Source organism: Heterocephalus glaber, unplaced genomic scaffold (genome assembly GCF_053883595.1).
Source record: "Heterocephalus glaber isolate CG9 unplaced genomic scaffold, H.glaber_assembly_v1.0 deba00001457, whole genome shotgun sequence".
In the NCBI taxonomy this organism is placed as follows: Eukaryota; Metazoa; Chordata; class Mammalia; order Rodentia; family Bathyergidae; genus Heterocephalus; species Heterocephalus glaber.
The window spans coordinates 25,556,570-25,574,111 of NW_028258305.1; the positions used below are offsets into that span (position 1 = coordinate 25,556,570).

The 17,542-nt window shown below is 52.6% G+C and overlaps 1 long non-coding RNA gene across 9 annotated transcripts in view; it reads left to right on the forward strand.

Annotated features, from left to right (window-relative positions):
• The first annotated feature begins 2,767 nt into the window (after nucleotides 1–2,767).
• The window catches only part of LOC110347959 (uncharacterized), a 44,103-nt gene continuing 29,328 nt past the window's right edge, over nucleotides 2,768–17,542 (forward strand). For 2 of the 9 annotated variants that reach the window (XR_015453178.1, XR_015453170.1), the window contains exons 1-3: nucleotides 3,732–4,299; nucleotides 4,728–4,826; nucleotides 5,879–6,080. This is a non-coding gene — a long non-coding RNA (uncharacterized LOC110347959). Of the gene's footprint in view, nucleotides 3,704–3,731; nucleotides 4,300–4,727; nucleotides 5,167–5,878; nucleotides 6,081–17,542 lie in introns of those variants that run through there. The other 7 variants (XR_015453172.1, XR_015453174.1, XR_015453176.1 and 4 more) reach the window with 7 other exon arrangements.

The following is a 17,542-nucleotide window of genomic DNA, read 5'->3' on the forward strand; positions in this document are numbered from 1 at the left end:
CACAGTAATTCTCCTGCCTCAGCCTCCCAAGTGCTGGGATTACAGGCAATCACCACCACACCTGGCTAGTGGGTAGGATTTCTTTTTTTTGAGGGGGTACCAGGGATCGAATTCAGGACCTTGTGCTTGCAAGGCAGGCCTAGGAACCACTGAGCTAAATCTCCAGCCCATCTGTGGGTAGAACTTTTGACTAATGGAGTAAATTCTGATGGCATCCATAGGAAACCCACAATGTTTTAAGTAGAACTGTACAGTCCTCAGCACTACCAGCTTGGACTAACAGAACTGGACTAGATGAAAAAAGGCCTATGGACCCCCTAGTTCTGTTGAAGGAAGCAAGTAGAAAAATCTACTCAGCTGGAAACATTGGCCATATTTCATAGAAAAGGAAGGATAATCAGAAGGTGGAATCAGGAGCCCAGAGAACAGAGCCCAAAACCATGGAGAATCATTCCTGGGCAATAGGACTGAGCCCTACTCCAGAAACTGGCAAGGTGGGCCTGGGGGCCCCCCAACTGCTATGTCCCAGAGACTGCTGTGTGCCTCCCTCTCCTCCTTTCCAGTGAGGGTGCTTGCTTGTAAGTGTCCTGGTCCTGTCCCATCATCGTATAGGGGATGTAAGGAGCAGATGAATGAGGTAGGTAAAGAGGAATAGAATCAAAGAGCTGTGCCTTTGCATCTGCGGAAACTCCTCCCCACCTGGATGGTTTAGATGATGGGGTGTTACACCTCTGGCCTCACCCAGATGCCATAATAGATGAGACTTCCGGGATGGTTGGAAGGGAGTGGGTATTGTTTGCATGTGAGAGGAGTATAAGTACTTTACATTCAGAGAATGAATTGTGTTGGTTTTAAATATGGCTTAAATTTGTTGACACGTTTCCTATGGAGAAGGGGAATTGATGTCCCTGCTTCCTGTACCTGGGCAGGCCGTTGTAACTACCTTAAATGGAATGTGGCAGGAAATGACACTGTGTAGTCCAAGGCTGGGTCACAGAAGGTGACACAGCTTCTGTCTTGCTCTCCCTCAAGATACCTGCCTTGGGATCCCCGAGTTGGCATGGAATCTGGACGCCGTGGGATCTGGTGAGTTGCCATGGAACCTGGCCAATCTGTGGCCGCCATGATGGAAAACACTGTGAAGAAGCCACACAGAGAGGAAAGAGACAGAGATGCCTGAGGAACCCCAACTTCCCAGCCCCAGGCCTGCCTGAGTCCTCCCAGCCCTGACACATTAGTGAAGAAGGCTTTGAGGTGACCCAGCCTCAGGAGACCCCAAGCCAGAGCAATCCAGTTAACCACAGAAACCACAAACAGGAACAAATCGTGGTGGTGGTGGTTTTAAATCATAAATTTTGTGGAGAGGGTTATTATTTAGCAACATCTTTAAGCAACATTTTTCTTGCCTTTAAAACAGGGCAAATCATCAATCAGACCTGCTTCAGAGGCTAAATCGATGAGTTAATGTTTGTAGAGCACGCAGCTTAGCTTCCGGTATGTAGTAAGGACTCAGTGAATGTTACTTGTCCTTTACTGCTGCTCTGTAGCTATTCTCCTGAATGGTAACTGTGAATCAAAGAAAAATGACAGTTTATACTCTATTCAAGAAGGAGCCTACGGTGTGTTGTTGAATAAATGAAAAAAAGAAAAGGACTTTATTATTTTGGGGAGGTGGCTGCTAGTTTCCAAAGATGACCCTGGATGAACCACACCTCCTGAGACTGGCTCTCTTGTCCAGTTCCCTCCCTCCCATACTGCCCTTGTCTGTACCTGTGACTCACCTTACTCAACAGCATGTGGCTGCAGTCGTGCCTTTCCTGTGCTGGGCCTGCGCTTTAATAAGGCTTACTGGCTTTCCCTTCTGCACTTCTGGGAACTCTGAACATCATATATCTCTGGATACCCACCTGGAGAAATCCACCTGGAGAGAGGGAACCCAGCAATCCGAAAGTCCCAGCTGAGCCTTGCCTTCCAAGGTCCTTGCCAGGGAGCCAGACCTGTGGGTCTGTGGGTCCACCCTTTTGCCTCACCGAGCCCAGTTGAGTTCCTGGCTGTCACCTTGGATGCAGCAGCATGAGAGATGCCCTGTGAGATCAGAGACAATGTTTGTGGTTCATTTTAAGCCACTGAGTTTTAGGGTGGTTTGTTACACAGTGGTAGATAACCAGAAGTAAGTGCCTAGAACAGGGCCTGGCATATAGCTGGTATTTACTAAACATTTAACTAAATGAATGAACCTCTTCATTCTTTCCTCCCACACCTTCTCCTCCTAGGCCTGGTGCTCCTGAGACATCCTCCCAGCCATCCTTCTCTGCCTTTCCTATGTCCCCTGTGGAATGAGGGGAAAGTGGGATCCTCAGTGGGCTCTAGAGTGCACTAAAGCCTGGAACGACCATTTCGTTTGTGAGGAAATTCCTAGCTGCAGGTTTCTAGGGCAATGTTTTCCTACTTCTTGTCACAGTGGGACCAAGGTCTTTTTATGTTGTAAATGGAAAAGAGAAGAATCAGTTTCAGGACTGATCTCTACTAAGTTTAAATTCCAGCTGCTCCATGTCCTGATCGTGTGGTAGTGAACTACTGATTTAACCAACTTCCCTATCAGCAAAGCTTCAGTGCACAAAGTGAACATGACATCCTTTCTATAGCACCTGGCAACACAGTCAGTAGGTGCAGGAGGAGCTGCAAGTGTGTGATGTGGATGAATCTCAGACATGGTGTGGAGCAGAGCCAGCCAGGCAGAGAGTACATGCTAGTTGTGGTTTGAAGTTTGAAGCAGGCAAAGTTAGTTGGTGGCAAGAGAAATTTCTGAGGGATATGGAGGACACCTGGATGACACCTGGGGTATTTGGAATGGTCCATATTTCACGCAGGTGGGGTGTGCATGTGCAGAGGTTCATGGAGTCATACCACGGAGATGAGTGTGTCTATTGTGTGTTATATCTCCCTAAAGAAGCTGAAAGCGTGGTAGTGTGTCCCCCCTTCATGCAGGAGTGACCTGCAGGAATTCCCTAAATCCTGTCCTCTCGTTCCCCCAGGACTCAGTCCCACACCCCTCACCCAGAGAGCAGCCGTGGAGAGGATGTCTAACCACTGCCTAAGCTGGCCAGCACTGCCCATGTGGCCTGGGGCTAATGCCAACGGCGGGTGGGGGAACATGCTCACTTTCTGCTCCTGAGTGGCAGAGTGTCCACGATGCCCCTGAGGGCTGTGAGTGTGGGGGGGGGGGAGCTCCTCTCATCCCCCCAAGACTGAGGGCCGAATCTGTGAGCAACAGAAGCCCCTCCTTGGGTGACAGGCCTGGAGCCTGGAAGGACAGAAGGACAGATGGGCACCAAGGATGTCTGGGCTGGGCTGACCTCAAGAATTCATGCTGCCCACAGCCCTGCTATTTGGGTCCGGGAGCCACAAGCCCCTCGGAGTTTTCATTCTCTGTCCTGCAGCTGTTGGTTACGTGTTTCATTCAGAACACTTCAACAGGAAACAGCAGGCTCTGCATTCCAGAGTTTTTAGTCATTTTTTCTTTCAGAGCTCTGGGGCTGGGATTAGAACGTTCTTCTAACCGCATTGTCCTCGGCTGGTCTCCCAAGAGGAAGTGGCTGGGTCCCTGGGGGAGAGGACACAGGCCTCAACTCAAGGACAGACCAAAGAGCAAGGCCAGAGTAAACTCTCAGCCTACTGAGGGGCCGAGAGTGGTGCAGGGAGGGTGAGAGATGGGGGCGCGGGGTGGGTGGGGCCCTCAGGTCTGGGACGAGGGGACCCACGTGTGTGTGTGTGTGTGTGTGTGTGTGTGTGTACACGTGTGGGATGTGCAGTAGGGACAGAACAGGGTCACTGGCAGAACTGTATCCCAGTGGGCCACACACCCAGCCCTGGTGCTGCTCACTGCCCTGGGAATCAGGCACTGAGAGGGCAGAAGTGACACAGGCTCAGGTCTGTGGAGGGGAAAGGAGCGCTTTATTTTTTATTTATTTATTGTTTGGATTTTTGAGACAGGGTCTCACTATGTAGCTCAGGCTGGCCTCGAACTCATGGCAATTCTGCTGCCTCAGACTCCTGAGTGCTGAGATTACAGGGGTGCACCACCACACCCGGCATGAGAGGAGCACTGTAGCAAGTGGGCCCACACATACCTGAGCCAGAGAAACCACAGCGGAGGTTTGTTGGAGGGTCTGCTGCTTGCCTGACACCCGGCCATGTGTTGGAAATACAGAAGGGACGGGATGTACTCTGTCCCAGCTATCACCAGAGGACCTGGGAGCAGCCTGGAAGGTGCTCTGGGGGCTGGTGGACAGAGCACAGGTGGGCGTAAGGGAGTAGGGGAGTGCGGATGGGGCCTGGGGCACGTCGGTGGTGCAGCCTGAGCACTGGGAGGGAAGGGGACGGCCCAGGCAGGAACCTGGGGGTGGGGGGAACTATGGGAGGGAGATGTGATGGCCGGAGGCGGGGCTGCCTTCTCAGCCTGAACAGCCCCAGAGGCACAGGAGACAGGAGGCCAGAGGAAGGGGCCACTGTTGGAAGAAGCCGCCCAGTTCCATGCCCCTGTGTCCTCTGAGCTTCTGGGGCAGAGAGAGGAAAGTCCACAGTGAGAGTTCAAGTCCAGAATTTAAAATGACAAAGTAGGGGGTGATATCGAACCCATGATTCTGTAACATTATATGGCAAAGGGATTTAAAAACATAAGAAAGATTACCATGGCCAGGCTTGATGGTGCATGCCTGTAATTCCAGCTACTCAGGAGGCTGAGGCAGGAGGACTTTGAGTTCGAGGCCTGTTTGCACAACTTAGAGAGATCCTGTCCGTGAGCTTATTGAAAGGGACGTGATCTGGTAAGTGGGCTGAATCTCATCCCATGAGCAGCGTTTTCTTTGGTTAGTGGCAGGACAGAAAGTCTTTGACTTTAAACATGCAGGAAATTCCGATTTACCTTTGACGGCTTGAAGAGGGAGGGGGCCGTGTGGAAAGACCTGAGTGAGGAGCTTCTAGGAGCTGACAGAGATCCCTGGCCAATAGCCAGCAGGGAGGCAGAGACCGCAGTCCTACAGCCACAGGAGTGGATTTCTGCAGCAACCCCGTGTGCTTGGGAGCCAGCTCAGTCCTTGATTTTGGACCTGTTAGGCCCCAGGCAGAGAATCCAGCTGAGTCCACCTGGACTTCTGACTAGCAGAGGTGTGAAATCATAAACAGGTGTTGTTTTATGCTGCTAACTTTATGGTAATTTGTTCCACAGCAATGGAAAACGGATACACTCTCACTTTCTCATTGTACCCCAAGTAGTGATGGGGGTATGCCTCTCACTGTGCCATTGAGGCAGGAGAAGTAGGGTACTCAGTCTGCAGGTATTGGGCTGGGGTTCAGGCCCAGGGCCCAGCTGGTTCCTGGGCTCTTTGCGTTACAAACACTTCTCCCATTCCAACAGCCACAGATGAACCAACCACAGACACTGGGCTTTGGCCAAGGGTGTCTTGTCTTCCCACCCAGGGTGAGGCCTGCATCTTCCTCCTGTTCATAAGAACCAAGCCTCTGAGGCTTCCACACCACAGCCTGCAGGGTGCACAGCTCCCCGGGGAAGAGCAGCACTCTGGGCAGTGACCGCAGCTTCTCCCTTCTTCTTGGATGACAAATCTGGGCTCTGCTAGGGCCAGAGACAGGAGCTGGGATCGGAGTGCGGTGACTTTCAGCCCCTCCCCCGCCCGGGCGAAAGCCTCTCCCTGGTCGGAACAGGATGTTTAAAATTGTACACTCGCTCTCTTAACAATTTGTGGGCCCCTAGTCAGGACCTCCTGGGAGTCCAGAACTGTCTGCAAGGAGGAAGGTCACTGTGTGTTTCTGCTTCCCTGATTAAAAAGCCCTAATGAAGGTTTTCTTGTTCCCACATCAGGCCTTTTCTAGAAATCTAATCCTTCCCAGATGGAGTCCAGTTCTCTCACCCCAGCCCCCTGCAAGGCAGGGCTCCAGAAAGCAGGAGGGTTTTGTCTGCCAGATCTGAGACTCAGCTGTCACTCACCATTGAGGGGATGTGAGGGGTGGATCGCCTTCCTGAACCTCGGTTTCCCCAAAGATCCATGAGCCAACAAACACAGGTAAGGTACCTGGTAGGCAAGAAGGAAGCCTCTGATACTTCTGTCCTTACCTGCCTGCCTTACCACAAGGCCCACGCTAGAAATATTTGTTTGGCAAGAAGGTCTTCGGCCAGCAGTTTGCCTCTGTGCTATTCCCTCTCCAAGGCACTTCCTGTCTCTAGTCAGTTCCTCCTTTTAGACCCTCCCTGGTTAAATCCCAGGACCCTGGAAAGAAGCTCCTGGAAGACTTTTGTAGTTAGTTCAGGGTCTCTTATAGTGAGAGGGTCACCCCTGGGGGAGAAGGGACATCCTGGGTGCTAGGACAGACAGACCAGGGCGGGCAAAAGAGTGCTATCCAGGTCCCTTGGACGTCTGTCCCGAGGGCCCGTGCACTGTGCTGTGCAGGCCTCGCTCTGGCCTAGGTTCTCTTGACTGTTTGCAGCTTTGGAGTTTGGGGTTAAACGCTCTCAGATGTAGCTTTCCTGTCAAGGACACTGGAGGAAAATCTGCTTGATGTGAACTTTTCAGCTCCCAAGGTGAAGGCTGGCTTGGGCAGGTCCTAAGTGCAGAGCTGAGGTTGTGTGCAGGCAGGTCGAGTTGTTGAGTCGTTGTGATTGGGGCTGATGGTTGAGAGGAGCTTTGGGGCCTGGGATCAGGACTGTCGGCTCCTTTCGAGAAGGGAGGGTCTACGTGAGGCTGTGTTTTCTCTGCTGTCACCTGTGGAGGAGGGAGAGACGCCACCCTGCCAGGAAGGAAGGCACTGAGGGCAATTTCGAGCTCCAAAGCCAGTTCCCCTGGGGGTACCCTCCAGGGCAGAGGCCGAGGGAGATGCCGGGGGGTGTCGGCAGAGTGGACCCGCTGTGCCACAGGACTTTGAGGCCGGGACAGGCACTGCCCTCAGCTGCCTCCTTCCTCCCCCCTCAGGCTGTGGGCTCAAAGCTGAGCCAAGCCTAAAACAGACAGCCTCTCTCTGCCTCTCGGTTGCCACCCCCACCCTGCCGGAGTCTGGTTTTCATCACCCATTAATCACTGACGCTTCCCACAGCCTGTGTCTGCCTATCCGCACTCCCCAGCCCCCTGCCCCGCTGGGGAGGGGCTGGATAGACAGACAGGCAGATGATCTCGGACTTGGGGAAACTTTGGGTCACCTTGGGGGTGCTCCCTACTCCAAGGCAGGGGAGAAGCATGCTTCCCAGGCCTGGAGGAGGCCACGCCTACCCCCTGCCCGGCCTACGTCACCCTGGCAGCAGGCGATGGGCCATTAGCTGTTCTGTTCCCCAGGAAGGAAATGGGTTGGAGGGCTGAGGAATTCTAATGAGGCTCCTCCAGCTGGCAGGCAGGCTGGCCGGTGAGAACTGGCACCTCTACTCCCGCTAGGGTTGGTGCCAGCCCTGTCCAGCCTGGACTGCTGGGTGTCCACCTGCCGCTGTAGGAACCCTGCTCTTAGGCTGCCTGGCAAAGTCCCTTAAGACTCCCAGGTGCTGGGCTTTTTTGGGGTTTTTTTGCTCCTGTCTCCACTCTCCCTCTGCTCCCCACAGTGACTTCGTGATGGAGACAGGGCCACCACCCACTGTTAGCTTTGAGCTACTCACCACCTCTCTGGAGCCTCATTTCCATGACAGTAAAATGGGATGAAAATTCCACTTCTACTGCATTTCTTAGGGTTACCCTCCTCCACCTCCTAATTAGAATAACTACCATTCATTGGGTGTCTGCTGGGTGTAAAGTATGATGTGGAATTGCTTAGAAAAAAGCATAAGATGCTCTTGGAAGGGTGTCTAGGGTCATTGTCACTAATGTCACCATTTAGGACCATAGCATCACCAAATTTGATGGCAGGATTTGCCTTCTGGGCTCCCCTCCCTTTTGTATATACTTCATTCTACTATCTGCTGGCACTGGAATCTCCCTGCTGATCTGGGTTTCTTTTGCTTTCCGGTAGGATTTATTTATTTAAGCAGTACTGAGGATTGAACCCAGGGCTTTTGTATGAGTTATAACCCCAGCCTCTTTTTACAAATTTTTAAATTTTGAGACAGGGTCTTGCTAAGTTGCCCAGGCTGGACTTGAACTTTTAATCTTCCTGCCTTGGCCTTCCAGAGTGCTGGGGATATAGACATTCACCACCACCTTCAGCTGGATTTGTCTTTGAAAAAAGGCAAGTAGGGAAAGCAATGCTTGTGAGCTTCTGACAGTGGAACGACGGGAGCCACTGGAGTAGAGTGGGAGACATTCTGGCCTTGCAGCTCACTCTGTGTGGAGGGGAAATTGCAGTCACCGCTCTAGAATGTTTCCCCTCCTAGTTCTGGACTTCGTCCCTCCTCATGCATCCTCCACGGGAGCTGGGTGCACAGTGACTACTGTGGCATGGGAGGGAGGCAGGTAGTGGCAGGTGAGAATGGTAGATTTGGGGTTGAATCCCAGCTCTACTCTTTGCAAGGTGGTGACCTTGCTCTGTGTTCCTTTATCTGTAAAATAGGGAGCGAATCCATACTGCATGCCTGGTGGGCACTGAGGATTACGAGATATAATATGGTTAAAGTGCCTGGCCAGAGAGGGTGCCCCAGACATGGTGGTCAGCATGTTGGGGAGCCTCTAGATCTCTAGTTACCTTGGCCCACTGCCCATGTGGGGCACAGCTGAGGCCTGGTGGGCAGCACAGCACAGGGCTGGGCATGGTGGTCACAGCAGAGTTGAGACAGAGTCTGAAAACCTGGGAATGATGCCAGAGCGGTCTTTGCTTCCTGGTCTAGCATTCTGAGTTCTCTGGAGCTGTGTCCCTGAGACCCAGGAGTCCCCAGCTCTGGCTACACCCCAGCACTTCCTCAGGCCAGGCCTCTGTCCTTGCAGCTCCCGGTCGGCTCATCTGCCCTGGTGGGCGGGAGCAGCTTCACAGAGGAGCAGAAGACAACACGGATTCCCAAATGGTTTGCACCGGCGCCAGGATGCCGTTGTGGCAGCCAGCTCCCAGCCAATGCCACGCAAGACAGCAAGGTCTCCTGCAGGCACGGAGACCCCAGAGAGCAAAGCCTGCCAGACTAGAATTCTGCAGCCATGGGACTCCTTCCCACAAAGCAGCATACACATCTGCATATCATTGCGGAGTAGTTTGCATACATTTGCATCCAAGTCCACATCCCCTGCCCCCCACACTGTTCCATTTTCACTTCTATAAAACTAAATATTGTAAGGCCGGGGATTTAGCTCAGTGGTTTCGCCACCTGCTGTGCAAGCACAAGGACCCGAGTTCAATCCCCGATACCAAAACAAAAACAAAAACAAAACCAAAAAACTAAATATTGTAGTGTCAAAGTCTCCAATCCCAATTCCCTTCATTTCCAGTGGGTTTTGAGGGGCTGATGTCTGCTCCATGGGCCTTCAGGGAGGTGGAGGATGTGGAAAATAGAGTCATTTCACTTAAGGTGCTTACAGCTCAGCTGGGGAAGGAAAACGCACCAGTGGGACCTAGGAAAGAGGACCAGATAGCCATAGTTCAATAGGGGTGCAGGAGATGCACTAGGAGCCCGAGCAGGAGCAGGAGTTGGGCAGGACCTCAGAGCAAGCTGAAGGAGCATGGCCTCCAGTCCCTGCAACAGCACTCACAGGGACCACCGTGTTGGAAGAACGGGTCTGTGACATCAGCCCAGTGGGTCCTGTGCCTCTTTTCAGGTGGTTGCCTTTCTTCATACCTAGGGCTTATTCTCAGTCTCAGACTGGCTCAGGGTGGGGCCAGAGCCAAAGGCCATCTTTGCTAACTGGGCAACAGTGACTGCCCCACCTAGTGCCGGCCACATTCAGATGGCACAGATAAAGGGAGCTTAGAGGTGGAGGGGTTGGTAACAGGCTCAGGTGTCCACATAGGAGGGGGCAGCCGGGGAATGAGTGCGGGCAGCCCAGCTCCTTGCCCCATGCCCTTGACCAGCGGCCTGGTCTCCAGGTGAAAGGTAACAGGCCAGGTTGGTGGGGCTCACTCTGGAGTCTGAATGTTTGGGTTCAAGCCCTGGCTCCACTGATTCCCAGCTGTGTGATTTCCCAATGAGGTTTCCTCATCTGGGGAGTGAGCATGAGAGCACCCACCTCGGAAATGCCTGAGTCACCTGTGCAGTAGGTGTCTGTGCTGGGTGGGGACCAAGAGAGGAGGTGTGGGAACAACTTGCTGAGGGCTAGGTGAGGAGGCTGGCTTGGCTGGGGGAGGGTCTTCCTAGAGAAGGAGAGGGCACAAGCCTGTCTGCCAGCGCCCTTCACCCTTCCCAAGAGGAAGGTGTGGCATGTGTGTCCAGTGCAGCCTGCAGCTTGCCAGGGTCTCTCCACATCCCTCGTACAGACGCTAGAGAGGTGGTGATTCTGACCCTCAAAGGATGGAGGGTGTGTGTGCTGTGCCCTTCAATTTTGAGCTCTTGGGTAGCTACCAGCTACCCATGACTTATACTCTGGGCCCAGGGCACGATGGGGCCTGGAGTTGCCTGTCAGAGCACTTGAGAGCAAAGCCTTTAAAGTCAGCTTTGCCCAATCTGGGCTCCTTTTTAAAAAATATGTTCTAGAAGGAAAAGGACTTGGTGAGAGCCATATCTGGTAAGGTAACCAGATCCCATTGACAAGCAGGAGAGTCTGAGGTAGCAGGAAGAGTGGGTGTCCCTGGAGAGCATCGGGGTAGAATGAGGAGAATGAGCCCAGGGCGCATGAGGCTCATGTGAGAGCCCAGTCTAAGGAAATGCAGTGCACACATGGCACACACCCTAAGACATGCGTTCTTGCCCACAGCCCCATGTGCTGTCTTCAAGAGCCCAGAGAGTGAAAAAGAGAGACTTAGGGCTCAGTTGCTTCGTTGCAGGGTGGGCAGGGAAAAAACAGCGGCAAAGGCAGATAATGTACCCTGAGATCTACCTCTACTTTGGCACAGCCCTGAGGAGGAGACCCTCTGAGGGACCCTGGCCTGCTCTGGCTTGTGGAGAGAGATGGAGGTCTTGTTCCTGGCAGTCACTCTGTGGTCAGGGTACTCACCTTTCTGGCAAGAACGCACTGGACCTTCTCTTTCCCAGCAGTAGCGTCACTCTATTCTCCTTCCCTGCTCTTCTGAGTTCCCCTTGGAACACCTCCTTTCTGCATAGATTCCATCCCTTGTGACCTGGGTCCTGCCCACCGTGTAATTTATGCGAAATGGAGTTCCCCAGGACTATGTGCACAGCTGGGTGGGCGGCCACAGGGGTTCCTACAGCCACCCAACCTCAGATCGAGGCATCAACATTTCATGCTCCCCAGGTCTTCTCCCCAGTAAATGCCACCCCAGAGGTGACTGCTAGCCTGACTTTTAACACCAGAGACTCTTGGTGTTCATACAAACAGTAAAATTTGGTCTCTGTGTCTGGCTTACTTTACTGCACACAAAGCCTGGAGATTCACCTGCACCATGGTGTGTAGCAGGTGGCTTGTGTCATTTTATCCAGTGTGTAATCTTCTGATGTATGAGTGGGCCACAGTGTGCTTGGCCACTCTCCTGGGCGGGGGTCATTCCAATCTGAGGCACTATGACAAAAGCAGTGATGGGCACGCCCCATTCAAGGACACAGGTATTTGGCTCTCATGGGCTTGTCACCAGGAGTGGAACTGCTGGCTGACTTCGTGTTTTAAGAAGCCACAGTCCTTCCTTCCCACTGGCTAGGCTTTGGGACAAGGCAATGTTAGCGACCAAGTTGTTCCACTGGAATATGCTGGTATTTTATGGAGCCACCTGAACAGGCTGAAATGCTGCACAGGGAGTTCATGGCTCCTTTTCTTTTGTTCAGGGCTGGACTAAAAGTCGAAGAGGGTGGGGTCTAGGGTGGGGAGGCAAGGAGGATGCCAAGGTGCTGGATGCAGTTGAAGCTCCCAGATTAATGACCTGTCTGAAGTTATTTGGCCAGTATTTGGCCAGGGAGACGTCAACTCAGTTGAGCCTCCCTCCAGCCCAGGGTTCTTTCAACCACAACAGGCTGCCTTCTCTACAGGGAGGCCGTAGGGGCAGTAGAGGTCCCGGTTTTGGGCCTGCCCTCCACCCTCAGATCAGCCTGCAGGCATCTCTTTCCTGGTCTCTTCTCCCCTACTTGGCCACTGGCCCTGCCTCTGTCCCAGCCTCTCTCAGGGACACACAGGCCTTGGACAGCCTGAGTCATGGCCATTAGCTGGAGGAGAGAAAGGAAGAGAGAGAGAGAGAGAGTATTGCCCAAGACCCTGTGCCAGGACCTGCCTGTGAGCCAGCCATGGTGAGCGGGGGCAGCCCCAGAGAACATTCCTGGAAAACAGTCTTCCTTAGTAACCCTGCAGGCTTTCTTGACCAGATGAGTGCACTAGGCTTCAGGATGGCAAGGTGGGAATGTCTCTGGGCATCTGATGAGGCCTTAGCTGGTCAGAGGAAGTGCTGCCTCGGCCTCCTGGTGACTGACAGTGGATATCTCCACTGGAAGGTTCTGGTTGGCATGTTCTCAACTAATAGCCAGTATGAAGACTTCAGGCTGTCAATTAGGGACTCTGACTTTGTTCCAGGATGGAAAGGAGGCTGGTTGTGCATGCATGTACAAGTGTGTCTGAGTAACAATGTGTCTGTGTGTGTAAGCATCATGGCTTAGCTATCACTCATATCCATTCTGCAAATATTTACTAATTGCCTATTATGTACCACTGGGGATTTTGCAGTAAATAGAAGAGACAAGGTTCCCATCTCCATGTGCTGCATGTACACCTGAAGGTATGAATCTGCTGGGACGTGTGGCTGCCTCTGTGTATATGCGTGTGTGTCTATGTATGTATGTGTGTGTGTGTGTGTGTGTGTGTCTGTCTGAAAGGGGTCTGAGTATGAGTCTCTGAATATGTGTGTGTGTCTCAGTGTGTGTGTGAAGAGGAGAGAATTACTCATCCACTCAGAGGACTGTTCGAGAAAAGCCTCTCCCAAAGCAGTTATATTTTCATAAATAAAAATTATCAGATAATGAGTTCATTTCCGATCTCAAGTTTGATGCCAACATTCCAGTGAAACAAGACCCGCTGGCAGGCTGGCTGCTCTCTGTGTGGAATAGCGGGGGGAAAGCGCAAGGGAGGGGTGAGACCCGCCCCTTGCAGGCTGCAGGGAGTGGGAGCAAGCAGTAGGGATGACCTACAGCTGAAGGGATAGCTGCATGTGTGCTGGCCTGAGTGGACCTTTCCCCTTACAGGACATGGGCAGATCTCCCAGTGCTGGGCAGAGGCCTGTACTTCCTCCGTCCATTCCTTTGGGACCGAGTCTATGCAGCTTTGTAAATGCAGATGGGCCCAGGATGGTGGCCCACCACGCAGCCATAACTCACTGAAGACCCAGGGAATGGGCCTTTCCCTGGGCACCCAGCTCACAGATGCCTGCTGGGTGGGCAGAAAGAGGGGTACACAATGAGGTTGTGATGAGGCCCAAGGGGAGAGGAGGGAGGCCATGCTCAGACCACAGCCCCTGCTCCTGCTCGGATTGACATCTGGGGTGTCAGCTACATGCCCTAGTGATACATCCATCTCTCAAGACGCCCCCACCCTGGCTGATCTCAGGTCTCCTCACCCGTTCCCTTCATCTGTGTCCCTGCAGACAGAGCCCTCTCTGCCTTTGCTTAAGCTGTTCCCTCTCCTTGGAATGTTCTTGTCCCTGGGCTGCGGATTTAGCTCAGTGGTTCTGTTGCCTGCCTGGCAAGCACAAGGACCCGAGTTCGATCCCTGGTACCAAAAAAAAAAAAAAAAGAATTTACCTATGGGCCAGGGATTTAGCTCAGTGGTTCCGGTGCCTGCCTTGAAAGCGCAAGGTCACAAGTTTGATCCCCAGTACCACCCCCACCCCCGCCCCGCCAAAAGGAATGTTCTTGTCCCAATTCCTCATATCCAAATTCTCCCATTCTTGAAGATCCAAATGTCACCTCTTCATGAATCTTGCCTTTCTCGTGCTCAGCATGAACACCTGTTAACTGTCTCCTTTTTTTTTTTTGTATTACCGGAGATTGAACTCAGGACCTTGTGCTTGTGAGGCAGGTGCAGTACCACTGAGCTAAATCCCCGGCCCATGTCTCCTACTTTTCCTCCTGGACTGAGCTGGGTTCCATAGCTTGCTGTTGTGGTGCACACGTGCTTGTGTGTGTGTGTGTGTAACTGTGAGCGTTGGGCCCTGAGATATGCCTGCTGTGCATCTGAGATCCTGTGAGAGACAGGAAGGCCTTGGCAGTTGGAAAAGGGCTGGGAGAAAGGTATTCAGGAGAAGGGCCTAGGGAAAGGAAGGGGGCTTTTCCTAGGAGTTGTTGACATAGACCCCAAACAGAGACATCTGTGAGATGTCAGGGAATTACACTGGGGTGGGGATAATCAATTCAGAGATTTTCTATAAGTAAGAATGAAGAATTCACGGTTCTTGTATCCATCCATCCAATTCTCCATCCATCCACAGTTTACATACCCATTTATGCATTCAGCAGGCAGCACCGAACATCTGTATGCCAAAGCCCCAGGAGCTTTGGGTACATTATCTCATTTACTCCTCACCATGGCTGTGTGAGGCATGTGTCCTCATCTCACAGGGGAAGCTGAGCTTCAGAGAAGTTGAAGTCAATGTTCAGGGTCACACAGCTGCTAAGGGACTGAACCGGGATTTACAGTCATATCAAGCTTCCTCTCCAACTTGAGCTCTTCCCACGCCAGGGAGGAACAAAATGGTTTATTTCTTGGTCTCTGCAAGGCTTCAGGCTGAGCTGGATCATGGCCCTTGGCAATATGATTAAGCCTTCTTCTTTGTCTGGAAGTTCAGCCTGGGTCCCCACCCAGTGCCCCCACTGCAATTTTGCTATAGCCAGCTTGTCTTTATCTTGTAAAATCTTCACTGACAAGGCCATTTGTAGGAGCAAGGTCCTAACCCAAGTGAGTGAAGCTTGGAGAGTAGAATTTTTAGCAGAGGGGAGTTTTGCTGGGCAGAGGCTTCCTACTTGGCCAAGAGGGAAAACAGTACCAGCAAGAGAGCCTAGCATGGGGGGAAGAGATGAAAATGTTTTCTGACATCACCTTGGATGGTGCTAGAAATGCATATTCTGGGGCCATGCTCCTCTCTAGTCTCACTGAGCAATCTGGGGTGGGCCCAGAAGTCTGAATTTTCACCAGGTCCCAAAGGTTTTTGATGGTCAGCAGACAGACTAGAAATTGACACAAACCAAGACTTTCCTTAAAGCATCTGAAAGTCACTAAGTCATCGTATGGTTTGTTGATGAAAGGTGAAATACCTGATAGTTCTGGGTTATTTTGTTTTGTTTTTTCACGTGTGCTGAGGCAGGGGCTCCTCTTTAAATATACTCATCCACTCATCTTGACCAAACCTTTTTGGATTCCAATTTTATTTTATTTTTTTGTACTGGGGATCGAACTTGGGATCTCGTGCTTTCGAGGCAGGTGGCAGAACCACTGAGCTAAATCTCCGGTCCTCCAATTTTATTATTCAGTATATTTCCCACTCAGCTCAGCTTTGCTAGTCAGATTGGAGAATCCTACTGCCCATATCTTCACCCGAGTCCCCAGTAAGTGTATGGAGGACAGGACCAAAGTGGTGTAAGCAGCTTTCTCCACGCAGGACCACCCCCGAGAAGCCACAAGTCCTTTAACAGGAACTGCTCCACTCTCTAGGTCCGCATCTCAAGGGTGCTCTGAAAGGGTGGCTGGGACCCAGCCATGAGGAGCTGCCCACCCCTGTCTCTGCAGCAGCCTGGATCACTCATTGCTTACTGCACCTCAAATGCACAACCCACCCTTTCACGTGCCTGTCACAATGAGGACATCATGTCACACATAGGCAGAGCAGGTTCCTCTCTGCACCTTGCCTTGCAATATCCACACTGCAGTTTGACATTGTCTGTGGGTGGAGGAGAGGGGAGGGGAGAGTTGGGGGAGGGGAGCCACTCATGGAGGTTTGGCTTTCCTCAGGGCGGGAGGTTTAGATATGTGGTCAATGTAATTCCTTTCTCCCCCTGGTGTGAAGGGCTGAGTTGCCACCTTGTGCTTCCAGGGGGGTGGGAACTGAGCCCCTAGCTTGTTTTGGGCAAAGCAGAAGAGGGAAGAGGGGAAGAGGGGCTCTGTGACTGACACTTTCTGGGCCTGGCTGGGAGCACTGAGCTCAGAAATTTGATCAGGTACGGAACCAGCTCCAGATGGTTCCCGCATTTCTCAGAGGGTTTGCTTGACAGAACTTGGCTTTCTATTGAGTAATTCTGTCCCTTAACCTGTCCCCAGTGTGACAGGGTGGGTGCAGAGGGAGGAAGCAAGCATTTACCGAGCATGAGGGATCTTGGGCTGGCCATCTACGAAACCACCCTCAGCTACCAGGAGGGAAGAGTGGGGAAGTGCAGTGAAGAGGTAGAATCCCCGGCCTCCCAGGTGCCCACTCTGGCATGCTGGGCCCTGTGACTGCTGTTCCTCCTGCTTCTCTAGCTTTCAGGTTCCTTCTCTGAGCTCGAGCTGAGCTGTCCTCCACCCTGAAGAGTCACCTCGCCTCTCTGAGGCCCTGCCCAACTGCAGCCCAGGCCACCCCACTAGAAGGGGCAGTTGCTGGGAGAGAAGTCTGGGTCTGAAAGAGGAGGTGACAAGGAGGTAGCCAGAGGGAGAGAAAAGAGGAGATTGCGTCCTGCTGAATGAGCCCCCCTCAGGGACCAGCCCTGAGCCACCCTTGGGCCTGTCCCATAGAAGCAGGGGCCCATCTCATTTCCCGTGTGGTAGTGTGAGGAGACAAAGGAGAGGCACAGCCACCAAGAGAACCTGTCACCCTTGTCCTGCCCCTCAACAAAGTGAGGAGCCCGAGCGCTGGCCCACCCTGTCATGAACCGACTTCAGGGGGCAGGTCCCCAACCCCAGCTTCTCTCCCACAGATGCGGGTGGTTGTGGGTTCACACTGCAGTGCCCTGAGTTTGAAATGTCACATGGCTGAGGTGGCTCATCCCCCAGACATCGGGGTTACCAGGCTGGGGGAGGGCACCATCATGTTTCTATTGAAATAGCCACGCATATATTACAACATAGTTTTCAAGAAGGTGGCACTTTTCAACAAATCTCAAATTTAGAGCCCCTTTAAACTATGCCTCTGGATGTTCACTGTCCAATCCCTTCAGACAAATGTACATGCTCCTCCATTTAGGGTGGAATTCCATCTCCATAGGTCCATCCATGTTAAAGTGACAATATTGTGATGTGTGAGGCGACCCTTCTCACCATATGACCTTCGGCAAGTCACAGTCCCTGCCCCGCCCCCTCATCTGCAGAATCCCAGTCTTGTAGAATCCTGTTCCAAAGGTCCTTTTGCGGATTCCCCAAGCCCAGCTGTGGCCTCCAGGGGGCCCCATGCCAGGTGCACACAGGCCCTATTCTCGCGTTGCGCATCCCTGTGCCTGCTCCTGGAGGACCCTGCCCGCTGACCTGGCGACCTGCAGTTTGCGCGGGTAAAGAGAGGCCTTTGTTCCCGCCAGGCCTGCGCG